The sequence below is a fragment of the Palaemon carinicauda genome, chromosome 38 (assembly GCF_036898095.1).
Source record: "Palaemon carinicauda isolate YSFRI2023 chromosome 38, ASM3689809v2, whole genome shotgun sequence".
In the NCBI taxonomy this organism is placed as follows: Eukaryota; Metazoa; Arthropoda; class Malacostraca; order Decapoda; family Palaemonidae; genus Palaemon; species Palaemon carinicauda.
Genome location: NC_090762.1, coordinates 25,146,345 through 25,159,832, shown reverse-complemented (window position 1 = coordinate 25,159,832; position 13,488 = coordinate 25,146,345).

Genomic DNA, 13,488 nt, shown 5'->3' with positions numbered 1-13,488 from the left:
GTAGAAGGGGGTTAGCGAGTCATCAGCTGATTACGAAAAAAAAGGAAAAAAAAAATAATTGCTACTGTACTTCATTAAAGGAAGTGCAATATAAAAATAAATTAATTTATTACATAGGAATGATAATTGTAGGTTTATATTCTATCTCTCGTCAGTTTGAGAACTTGTATGTCAATAGTTAGATGTTTGAAGGGTGTCAAACTCCCTTATACAACTTTTTCTCAAGTGTTAAGACGCAGGGTGATTTTGGGGGGCAATTTTCGTGAATAAAGGTGCGTCTTATCACACGGAAAATACGGTAATTTGTATTTTTCCTAACAATACTTACCTCGAACTACTCTCTTAGGAGTATCTGGGATATCCTCCCATCCGACCAGAGTTTTGTGTAGTTTACCCTATACCCGTTTTCTATGAGGGATAACCTCAGGCGGAGTGATACGCGCCGAGGCTAACCCCGGGTCAGAGAGCATGCTTGTTCAGGTCTCGACCTCCAGTAAGTTCTTGGTAGTTTAGGTCTCTAAGAATTCCAGAAGGCACTTGGGGAAGGAAGGGCGGGCCATTACCCGAAAGTAGATCGAGGTAAGTACTGTTAGGAAAAATACAAATTACTTAAAATTTGTGATTTGTTCCAACACGGAATACTTACCTCAAACTACTTTCTTAGGAGACTTATACTTTAGGAGGTGGGAGTGGCCTTTTAAACTTCTGAGACCGTGCCGAGATATATCCAAAGACCTAGATAGGAGGATAGGCCCTGTTGACCCCAAAGAAAAGTGGGAAAAGAGGAAACTACACAAAAAAACTCAACTTAGTGTCTAAGTAACTCACCTCTGCAAGAAATCCTAGGAGCCATGTCCTTCCAAAGTAGGGGTCCTTGTAGCCGGCTCAGAGTCCTATCTGAGACCATTTGAAGCGGAAATAGGGGGAGGAAGAACAAGGTGGGTTAAGGAACGAACCTGTGTGTCTTGTACTTATTACCCGTGGTTATCAGTGGGGCTACACCTTTAAACCGTTTGGAGCGCGGAAATGACGGTACCTATCAAGAACCCGTCCAGGGATTTTCTTGAATAGTCCTTCAAGTAGTGAGCAGTGAAGGTAGATTGGTTAGCCCAGGTGCCTGCTCTCAGGATCTGCCCCACTGCCATATTCTTCTAGAAAGCTAACGTAGTACTCAGACCCCTAATGTCGTGGGGTCTGGGTTTTCCCGGCAGGGGGATATCTGCCTTACTGTACATATTATTATTATTATTATTAAATGCTAAGCTACAACCCTAGTTGGAAAAGCAGGATGCTATAAGCCCAGGGGCCCCAACAGGGAAAATAGCCCAGTGAGGAAAGGAAATAAGGAGATAAGGAAAAATAGAACATTTTAGGAATAGTAACAATATTAAAATAAATATTTCCTATTTAAAATATAAAATCTTTAACAGAACAAGAGGAAGAGAAACTAGATAGAAAAGTGTGCCCAAGTGTACCCTCAAGCAAGAGAACTCTAACCCAAGGCAGTGTAAGACCATGGTACAGAGGCTATGGCACTACCCAGGAATAGAGAACAATGGTTTGATTTTGGAGTGTCCTTCTCCTAGAAGAGCTGCTTACCATAGCTAAAGAGTCTCTTCTACCCTTACCAAGAGGAAAGTAGCCACTGAACAATTACAGTGCAGTAGTTAACCCCTTGGGTGAAGAAGAATTGTCTAGTAATCACAGTGTTGTCAGGTGTATGAGGACAGAGGAGAATCTGTAAAGGATAGGCCACACTATTCGGTGTCTGTGTAGGCAAAGGGAAAGAACCGTAACCAGAGAGAAGGGTCCTATGTAGTACTGTCTGGCCAGTCAAAGGACCCCATAACTCTCTAGCGGTAGTATCTCAACTTACATATACCAAGGCCCTTCCCCCAATTTTGGAGGGTAGCCGACATCAACAAAGAAACAAAAACAAAAAGGGGACCTCTACTCTCTACGTTCCTCCCAACCTAACAAGGGACTCAACCGAGTTCAGCTGGTACTGCTAGGGTGTCACAGCCCACCCTCCCTGCCTTACTGTAGGCCCTGATAATCACCTGCCGCAGCCAGAAGGAGATAGTGTTCTTCGAGACTGGCTTCTTCACTAGGCCCGTGGAAACAAAAGGACTTGATCTCCGGCCGAAGTCTGGCGGTCCTCTCTAAGTAGTTTCTTACGGCCCTGACAGGGCACAGACGCAAGTCCCTCGAGTTGTCCGAGCGAGGAATTGCTGGTACCGAGAACCCCTCAAACCTGGGATCCCACACGGCTGGATTCTGGGTCTTTGCAACGAAGGATGGCACGAACCTGAAGGTGAGCTCCCGCCAACCCTTCGAGTGAGCGACTTCGTAAGACAGTCCATGGATCTCCCCCACTCGTTTACCCGAAGCTAATGCCAATAGGAAAACTGTCTTGAGGTTAAGATCCTTGTCCACGATGTCCTTTAGGGGTTCACAGGGAGGTTCTGACAACATCTTTGGGACCCTGGCCACGTCCCACTGTGGCACCCTAACGGCTTGCGGGGGACACAGTTGCTCGAAACTCTTAATGAGCATCGAGAGATGTCTGGAGGTTCCCAGGTCGATGCCCTTCAGGAGAAAGACTTGGCCCAGAGCAGCTCGTACTCCCTTGATGGCCGGGATGGACATGTTGACCACGTCCCTGAGATAAACTAGGAAGTCTGCTATCTCCGGGATGGAGGCCCACAGGGGCTTGATGGTCTTAGAGGCACACCATTTAGTAAAGGCGGCCCACTTTGCTTGGTAGACCGCTGCCGATGATCGACTCGGATAGCCTGACATCCTCGCTGCTGTCCCCGACGAATACCTTCTTTCCTCAGGAGACACTCGATAACCTCCACGCGTGAAGGCGGAGGGACCGAGGGTTCTCGTGAAGCCTTTGTTAGTGTGGTTGCCGAAGAAGGTCTGGCCTGTCCGGAAGGGGCCAAGGTGGAAGTTGTGCCATTTCTTTTAGATCCACGAACCATTCTCTCTCCGGCCACCAGGGCGCTACCAAAGTCATCCACAGGTTGTCCGCCCTCCTTTCTCTGTTGAGGACCTGTCTGAGCATCCCGAAGGGGGGGGAAAGCGTAAACGTCGAGGTTGTCCCAAGGATGCTGGAAGGCGCCCTTAAACGACGCTCTTGGGTCTGGCACAGGAGAACAAAACACAGGGAGCTGTGCGTTCAACCTCGTAGCGAAGAGGTCCATCACCGGTGATCTCCATTTTTGAATGATGGTTTTGGTTACTTCTGGGTGCAGGGACCATTTAGATCCCACTACTTGCCCCATCCTGCTGAGGCCGTCGGCTATGATGTTCCTTTTTCCCGGAATGAACTTTGCTGAGATTCTGATCTGTTCTACTTCGGCCCATTCCAGAAGTTCCAACGTGAGGACGCACATCTCCTTTGATCTTAGTCCTCCTTGTTTCTTTATGTAGGCCACCACTGTGGTGTTGTCGCACATCAGAGCCACGGTGTTCCCCTAGAGTAGATGGACGAACTCCAGGCACGCCCTTCGTACTGCCCGCATCTCTAGCACGTTTATGTGCTGGGCCTTCTCCTCGTCCGTCCAACTCCCTCTTGCTGTCCTTCCGAGGAGATGGGCACCCCACCCCTCCTTTCGTGAACAGGAGCATCTCCGGAGGGTTGGCTGTGAAGGGCATTCCCTTGAGGGTGTTCGACCTGCTGCACCACCACTCTAGGACCTCCTTCGTCTCCGGGAAAACCGGGATCACCTTGTGGGGGGAGTCCCTCTGGTCCCAGCTCTCCTTCAGATTCCACTGGACCTCCCTGAGCTTCAGCCTGCCCTGGGGATCAGTTTCTCTAATGACACAAGGTGGCCTATCAGCCTCTACCAGTCTTTCGCTCTCCTGGGCTGGCCCGACAGGAAAGGACGGAGGACTTGGTCTAAGTTGTCTAATCTCTTAGCAGAGGGGAAGGCTCTTGCCAACCAGGAGTCCAGAACCATCCCGAGGTAGGTCATCCTGGTGGAGGGTATCAACTGGGACTTCTTCAGGTTGATGATGATACCCAAGACGTTGCAGAACCGCAGAAGCTTCGTGCCTTGCTCCCTCAATACTTCCTCTGAGGCTGAAAGTAACAACCAGTCGTCCAGGTACCGAATCAAGCGAATGCCCTGTTCGTGTGCCCAGGTTGAGACCGTCGTGAAGACCTGAAGGGCTGTGGACAGCCCGAAGCAGAGGGTCTTAAACTGCAACGTCTGGGTACCCCATTTCACCGATTGGTACTTCCTGCTGGAGGGGTGAACTGGAATATGGAAGTAGGAGTCCTTGAGATCTACTGACATCATGAAGTCCCCTTCCCTCAAGGATGCTAAGACCGACTTCGGAGTGTCCATCTTGAAGTCGGTCTTGCACACGAACTTGTTGAGGGCTGAAAGGCCTATGACCGGTCTCCAGCCCCCTGTCGCTTTCTCCACCAGGAAAAGCCTGCTGTAGAACCCTGGACCAGGGTCCTTGACTGGTTCTATTGCTCCTTTTGCCAGCATCGCTGAGACTTCCTCCTGCAGGGCTGTATTTTTCAAGGGGTCCTTGGGGGCTAGCCACCCTGCCTGCTGATCTGGTATTAGAGGTGGGGGCCGCAAGGAAGGGTAACCTGTACCCTTCCTTCAGGACTGACACGGTCCATGGGTCTGCTCCGTGGTCTTTCCATGCTTGCCAAGAGTGTTTGAAGCATTCCCCCCACCTGAGGCTTCGGCAGAAGTAGGGGGCCTCCCTCCCTATCTCCTCTTAGAGGCGCGGCCTGAACGCCCTCTTCTGGACGATTGAGCTGAGGCTGCTCCTCTACGGGAGGGCTGAGAGGACTGTGACCAGGCCGTAGTAGGGGTGTCTCTCATGGGCTGGCTAGGAGAAGCCCGAGGAGGTAGTCCTTCTGTATGCAGGTCTCCTCACTGGAGGGGGTCTGGAATTGTCCTGGTCCTTGAGTTTCCTGACCCTTTCAATTGACTCCTCAGCTGCCTTCAGGGGGAAAATCGAGTCGTCCCACAGGGTAAGGCTTCTCAGGGACCTCGCTTCTCTGTCAGGAAGCCGTCTGTTGATCTTGTTGAGGATCGTGTCCCTTCTCCGTAGGACCCAGTTGGCGGCCTGCGCTAGTGACTGGTACAACAGAAACTTCAGTGCCTTACCTCCCGAGCTTATCAGCTCCTTGAGTAAGGCCTGATTCTCTGGAACCGTGAGGTCGTACGAGGCCTGGACGCCCACTAGGGTAGAGGCCTACCAATCCAGCCAGGAGGAGACGTTCACGAGGTCCTTCGCTATCTCCTCCATCATGGTGGCTTCCGAAGGAGAAAAGCAGATTGGTGCTGTCGAGGCCCTCTCTTCCACAGCTCCCTGGCCTAAAACGGCGAGTGCAGGTTCCAGTGTACAGGCGCCTGCACGGTGGCCCTCCGGGAGGTAAAACTTGCCCTGGGACTTCAGGCCCTGGAGCAGTTTGGAGGAACTCTGGTTCTTGGGAGCCTCGGCGTGGTTGGCCACAACCTTGTCCACGTGGACTCTACCTAGCTTCACATCCCTGGCTAACGGTAGTGCCAAGGAGGGTCTCTGCTGGACGGGGGCATCCACAAGTCTGTTGAGACTGGACCGCCAGAATTCCTCGGAGGAGGGCTCGGGTTCGTCCAGCCTGTGGTGTCTCCGAATGAGCCCTATCACTCTTCGATAGGCTGACACCTCCGCTGCTGAACCCTTCCCTTGGTCGTCCAGCTCCTCCGCAGGACGAACTGATGCTTAGGACGGGGCTCCTCCGTCGGAGGTCTTCGTATGGGGAGAAGCTAAGGCCTTGGCCCTCTCCATCTCCTGAGGATCTGGCTGAAGGACGGGCATAGCTGTCGAGACGGAGGCCTCCATCCTCGGTCTATCTTTCCTCCCGGAGGTCCATGTATCTGCGGGTCTGCTCGACGAGGGGAGCCGTCCTTCACGATCCTGACGGATCAGGGATGCCTTGGAGGTCTGGACGCAGCTGCCAGACCGAAGGGGCGACTCTCTCCGCTGGGCAGATGGAGTCGGAACCTTCGTGGACTTATGCCTGTCTGCTGGGACCTGGAATGACGACTCCCTCCGTCGGTCGAATCTACCACCGGACGAGGGATGACTATCCACTCTTCGTCCGGGGAGCCACTTCTTCTCCATTTTCTTCTGGGGGATCCGGAACGCCTACTCCCGTGGTGAAACCTGGAGCGGGAGCGAGAACGGGAGTGCCTCCTGTGGGACTTTTCCCGACGTCTTCTGTGTGGTTCCTCCGGGCTTCGTCCTCCGAGGAGCAGGAAAACGCCTCGACTGAAGAACCCGACGACTTGTAGACCCGTTTAGGCGGGCCTGACTTACGTGAAGACGTAGGAGGGTTCCCTCGACGCTCGACAGGGCCTGTAAGAAGACGTCTGGAAATGTAGCAGATGGCGCTGGAGGGGAGCGCGGACGCTTTCAGTGGGGGACCAGGTACCGAAGCCCTCTTCCATTCTCAGCGGGCCACGCGAGGGGGTCTGATGTCGGCGAGTGTTCCTTCTCGGTGGTACCTTCGGCTGCAGATGTTCCTGAAAAACATGCTCAAGAGGCTGGAGAAGAGTTAGGAACATTTTTTCCCCCACATAGGGTAATCAGAGGAGACGTGCCCTGCTTGCACCAGGACTCCATCCCCCACACACACTCCCGACCCTCCCTCAGGCCCCACACTTGCCTGGAAAGACGCCACAACCCCACTATCCTGCAGATCGGACTCCTGGGAAAGGGCCACGGGCTTCTTCCCCGCAACGGACTTACCTCGTCCCCTACTCTGGGTAGGGGAGGATGGCAGGAAAGCTCGGTCCAACGACACGCCCGGCAAAGCGAGGGGAGAACAGATGCTCGGCTTCTTAGGCGACTTCTTCGTCGCGCCGTAACGCACCCACTGCACCTCGTTCCAGGACACGCACTCCGGACACATGGCGGTAGGGGAACACACACACTGCCCCTACACAACGAACACAAGGAGTGCGGGTCTACTTCAGGTTTCGACAGGAATGCTCCACACGATTTACCGGCAATAGGCCCAGGACAATGGCGGGGATGCTCCATGGAACAGTAGGAAGCACCACGAGACACAAGAACACACAGGGAAAGCAAAGGGAAAAGCACAAAGGAACCACGTGGGAACCGCACGAGACACAAAGGGGTCGGGGACACAGAGTCACACTGGGATTAAGGAGAGCGGCGAGATGATATCGCGACGCGACCAGAGAACTTACTGGAGGTCGAGACCTGAGCAAGCATGCTCTCTGACCCGGGGTTAGCCTCAGGGCGCGTATAACTCCGCCTGAGGTTATCCCTCATAGAAAACGGATATAGGGTAAACCACAAAAAACTGGTCGGATGGGAAGAGATCCCAGATACTCCTAAGAAAGTAGTTCGAGGTAAGTACTCCGTGCTCCGTGTTGAAACAAACATGTATTAATAAACCGTAATTAAACACAATAATTATTGATGAAATATGAAGGCTTAATAATAAACTAAAAATCACAAATTTTCAAGTAATTTGTATTTTTCCTAACATACTTACCTAGAACTACCTTCTTAGGAGTTACTGGTTACTCTACCCAACCGACCAGCTTTTTGTATAGTTTACCCTCTTCCCATTTACTACAGGTTCAACCTCAGGCAGTGTGATACGTGCCCTGAGGCGACCCGGGGTCGGGCAGCGTGCTATCTCAGGTCGAATCGTCAGTAAGTTTCGTTGGAACAGGTACTACTCGATCCTGCAGGTTCTCGGGGAAGGATGGCCCATCAGTTCTAGGTAAGTATGTTAGGAAAAATACAAATTACTTAAAAATTTGTGATTTGTTCCAACACGGTTACTTACCTAGAACTACCTTCTTAGGAGACTTACACTTTAGGAGGTGGGAGTGTCCTGCAGGGATCAAAAGTCAACGGGGAAGCACGCGAGATAGGGAACCTCTAAGGAGGTCTTGGTTCCATGACCACTAGAAAACTGCACGAAAAGAAGGGGAAACTATCCAAAAAAACTCACTTAGTGTCTAATGGCTTACCTTTTCAAAACCAACTCCGATACATGTCCTCTTGAAGGGCGTTCCTTTAAGTGACTAAGGTCTTTTCAACATCTTCCTGGCCCGGACGGTCCGGGGAAGGAAGGAAAGGGGGGTAAGGTTAAGGAAGGAACAAGTGTCTCTTGGCCTTAACACCCCCGGTTACCCTGGGGCTATGACCTTAGATCTCTTGAAGGGCCGAAATGATTGGGCCAATGGAAAACCTGTCCAAGGATTTTCTCGAGCAATCTTTGAGATAGTGTTCCGTGAAGGTGGGCTGTGTCTAGACCAGGTCCCAGCCTTCAGGATCTTTCCCACAGCCATGTTTTTCTCGAAGGCCAGGGAGGTGCTCAGACCTCTAATATCATGTGGCCTTGGTTTTCCTGGGAGAGGAGTCCCATAAGCCTCGTAGGCCCTCCTTATCACCTGTCGCAGCCACAAAGAGATAGAATTCTTCGAGACCGGTTTCTTCACCCGGCCTGTTGAGATGAATAAAATTTTGATCTGAGGGCGGAATTTTGCGGTCCTCTCCAGATATTTTCTTACTGTTCTCACGGGACATAAGAGTAGATCCTTCGGGTTGTCGGAGTGAGGGATGGCTGGCACCGAAAAACCATTAAACCGAGGATCCCAACACACCGGGTTCTCCGTCTTCGCCACAAAGCTAGGGACGAACCTAAAGGTAACTTCTCTCCACCCTTTGGAGTGTGAGACCTTGTAAGAGAGGCCGTGTAACAAGCTAACTCTCTTCTAGTACGTCCTTGAGAGGATCGACGGGTGGCTCTGACAGAACCTTGAGAACTCTGGCTAGGTCCCACTGTGGAACCTGTACCTCATGGGGGGGACATGATTGTTCAAATCTGCGGATGAGCATAGAGATGTGCCTTGAGGCTCCCAATTCAATGCCCCTAAGAAGGAAGACTTGACCTAGGGCTGCTCGAACTCCTTTGATGGCCAGAATGGACGAACCCACGACGTCTCCCAGGTACACCAGAAAGTCTGCAATGTCCTGGATCGACGCCCCTAAAGGCCTGATGTTTTTGGACGCACACCACTTCAGGAAGACTGCCCACTTCGCCTGGTAGACTACTGCCGAGGAACGCCGTAGATAACCCGACATCCTTGCCGCAGTTCTTGATGAGTATCATTCTTTCTTCAGGAGCTTCTCGATAACCTCCACGCGTGAAGGCGGAGGGATCGAGGGTTTTCGTGCCACCTGTGAAAGTGAGGTTGACGCAGGAGGTCTGGCCTGTTCGGAAGCGGCCAAGGAGGACGAAGAGCCAATTCTTTTAGGTCTGCGAACCAGTCTCTCTCCGGCCACCAGGGGGCTACCAAAGTCATCGACAGGTTGGACGACACTCTCACTCTGTTCAACACTTGCCTGATCAAACTGAAGGGAGGGAAGTCGTACACATCGAGACTGTCCCAGGGATGTTGGAAGTCGTCCTCGAACGCAGCTGACGGGTCTGGGATCGGAGAACAGAACACGGGGAGTTGGGCGTTCAGACATGTGGCGAATAAATCTATCACTGGGGAGCCCCACATTAGGATGACTGCCCGAGCTACCTCCGGGTGTAGGATCCACTCTGAACCTATCACTTGACCCGCCCTGCTGAGGCCGTCGGCCATCACGTTCCTCTTTCCTGGGATGAACCTTGCCGTCAGTTCTATCCCTTCTTCTGTCGCCAACTCTAACAGTTCCGTGGCTAGGGCGCATAGGACCCTTGACTTCATGGCTCCCTGTTTCTTTACATACGCCACTACTGTGGCATTGTCGCACATTAACGCCACAGTGTTTCCTCGCAGGAAGTGTATGAACTGTCAACACGCCCTCAGAACTGCTATCATCTCCAGGATGTTTATATGGAGAGACGCCTCCTCGCTGGACCACTGTCCTTTTGTCGATTCCCCTAGCAGGTGTACTCCCCAACCCTCCTTCGATGCGTCCGTGAACAACAGCATCTCCGGGGGATCGGGGGCGAAGGGCATTCCCTTCTCTGTGTTCGACCTGATGTTCCACCAGAGAAGGGTCTCTCTCGTCTTCGGGAGGACTGGGACTATTTTGTGGGTCTCCTTGCCTTGGGTCCATGACTCCTTCAGATTCCACTGTACCGGGCGGAGCCCGAGTCTCCCTTGCGGTACTAATTTTTCCAGGGAAACCAGATAACCCAGTAATTTCTGCCAATCCTTGCCCCTCCTGGGTTGTCCCATCAGGAAAGGTTGAAGGATATGTTCCAGGTTGGCTAACCTCTCCCCTGAGGGGAAGGCTCTTACTAACTGGGTGTCCAGGACCATCCCCAAGTAAGTCATTCTGGTGCTGGGGACTAGTTGGGACTTCCCTAGGTTGACCGTGATCCCTAATATCTTGCAGAGGTTGAGCAACATAACGCCTTGCTGCTTCAGTTGTTCCCTTGAGGCAGAAAGAAGCAACCAGACGTCCAGGTACCTGAGCAGTCGTATGCCTTTCTCGTGTGCCCATGCCGAGATCGTGGTGAACACCCTCGTGAACACTTGCGGGGCCGTTGAAAGGCCAAAGCACAGGGTTTTGAACTGCAGGACACTGGACTCCCCCTTGATCCTGAGGAACTTCCTGCTGGAGGGGTACACGGGGATTTGAAACTAGGCATCCTTGAGGTCGAGAGACATGAGGAAATCCCCCTCCCTCAAGGCTGCCAGCACTGTCTTGGGGGTGTCCATTTTGAAGTCCGTCTTTGAGACGAACTTGTTGAGGACTGAGAGATCTATGACCGGCCTCCACCCTCCTGTCGATTCCTCCATAAGGAAGAGCCTGCTGAAGAAACCCGGGCCGGGGTTCTCCAGTGTCTCTAAAGCTCCATTGTCGATCATGGACGCTATTTCCTCTTGTAGTGCCGACCTCTTCAAGGGGTCCTTTGGAACCAGCCATTCGGCCCGATGGGCTGGGATGAAAGGGAGAGGCTCTTCTAGGAAAGGGAGTCTGTAGCCCTCTTTCAGGACTGTCACCGTCCAGAGATCCGCCCAAGATCCCGCCATGCTTGCCAAAAATGTCTGAGGCAACCCCCTACTAGGGGCTCCTGAAGGAGTAGGGGGCCTCTCTTCCTACCTCCTTCTGGAGGAGCGGCCAGAGTGACCTCTCCTAGAGTTACTGTAGGAGGGTCTGAAGGCTGACTGAGGGGCTGCGTTGGTCCTACGGGTGGGCTGCTGAGAGGTTTGAAGCCAAGGAGCTGACGGTGGGTCTCTTCGAGGCAGCAAAGGGGCAGACTGGGAGGAGTGAGGGACGTCCGCTGAGGCTCTTCTAAACACGGGCGTCCTCATTGGGGGGGGGGGGGGGCTAAGGTCCGTGTCTCTCACCCTCCTCACTTTCTCCATCGTATCCTCTACCAATTTCATGGGGAAAATGTCATTTCCCCACACGGAGGAATTCCTCAGTCTCCTAGCTTCTCTGTCCAGTAACTTCCGCACCAACTTGCTAAGGACAGTATCCCTCTTTCTAAGTACCCAGTTCGTAGCCATAGACAGGGACTGGGGCGACAAAAACTTAAAGGCCTTGCCTCTCGAACCAACTAGCTCCTTCAGCGTGGCCTGATTGTCTGGAAAGGAGAGGTCATGGGACGCCGAAACCCCACCAAGTCGCAAGACCACCAATCCAACCAGGAGGACACGTAGACAAGGTCCTGTGCCATGTCCTCCATCATAGAGGCTTCTGACGGGGAAAAGCACACGGGGGCAGTGGTGGCCATGTCTTCCGAGGCTCCCTGGTTCCGTGAGGTCACTGCTGTTCTACCACATGGGGTCCGTCGCAATGCCCTACTGGGACGTAGAAACGTTTCTGCGATTTCAGCCCTGGAAGCAGCTTGGAGGAACTCTGGATTCTGGGGGAACTCCGCCAGTCCTGCCAGGTATCTATCTATTTTCTCCATCCCCAACTTCACGTCCGGCGCGAGAGGGAGAGACAATGAAGGCTTTTGTTGCACAGGGTTTACGATCATTTTGGACAGTCCGGAGAGCACGGCCTTTGCTGCTGAGGGCTTAGGTTCGTCTAATCGGTGGTGTCGACAAATTAGGGCCAAAACCTTACGGTAGGAGATGTCATCAGACGAGCACTCCTCTCCTTCCACCTGGTCGTCCGTCACCAGTTCCTCCGTACGGGGGTACTCCGTGACAGTAGGAAAGGCAACGCTGGACGCGTCTGCCCGTGGTATGGGCTGCCCCGTGGGGACCAAGGTATCCGTCATGGGAGTAACCTGGTTCCACGGGGGACTCCGTGGATGGGGGATCCATGCGGACCGAAGGGCGCCTTGGTGCTTTAGGAAGGCCTCCAAGGTGCCCGTGGTCGACGCTAAGCCTTTCTCCACAAGATACCCGTGGTTTTGGCTGCCCCGTGGGCACGAAGGTATCCGTCATGGATTACCTTGTTCCACGGGGGACTCCGTGGATGGGGGATCCATGCGGACCGACAGGCGCCCTTGATGCTTTAGGAAGACCTCCAAGGTGCCCATGGTCAACGCTAAGCCTTCCTTCATAAGACGTACGTCCTTCCCAAGGGAAGAAGCGGAGGCCACCGTTGGGTTAGTCACTACACGGGGGGCCTGGTTCGACCCCTCTAGCCGGGCGACTGTTCCGAAGGAGGAGGTAGGAGGATGAGACACAGAAGGCGAGGCTCTAGGGAGCCACCCGGAAGCGGCCGCGGCTGTGGTAACCTTAAACAGCTCGCTCCGGGGCACTGTGATGTTCACCCACTCCTTGGACTTGCTCTTCTTGGCTTTTTTCTTAGAGGAAACGTCCAAGACTGCGGGGGGAAATCCTCGACGTTTCCCTGGTGTGGGAGGCTGCAGAAACACGGGGGGGTAGCGTAGACGAGGGAGCGGTTGAAGTACCTGAAATACGCCATGATGCCGGGGAAGAATCCACACTTGGTTTCCCCAACATAGGATCTTCCGAGGAGACGGGACCTGCGGGCACCAGGACCTCGCCTCTTACCCGCACTCCCGCACTACTCTCAGGCCCCACACATGCCTGTCCCACACTAGACACTTCCCCCACAGGAATATCAGACTCTTGGGGAAGGGCAATGGGCCTCTTCCCCGCAACGGACTTACCTCGTCCCCTACTCTGGGTAGGGGAAGAAGGAACGGGAGCTACGGTCTGCCAAGACTTCTGGGGAAACCACAGGCGACAAAAAACTGGATTCCTTTGGCGACTTCTTAGCCGCCTTCTTCTTCTTAGTCCCGAAGAGCACCCACTGGATCTCACTCCAGTTAGGAGGCAGGGGAACACACTTTCCCCTATGCATGGAGCACAAGGAGAGGGAATCAATCTCAGGTTGATCCATAATGCAACGCTAAAACACCCAGAGACACAAGGATGCAAAGGGAAAGTGAAAGGGAAACACGCAGTAAGCACAAAGGATCGGGGGACACAAAGGGTCGCACAAGGTAAGAGAGAGCGCGGCAAGATGTTGATCACGCCGCGACCAGAA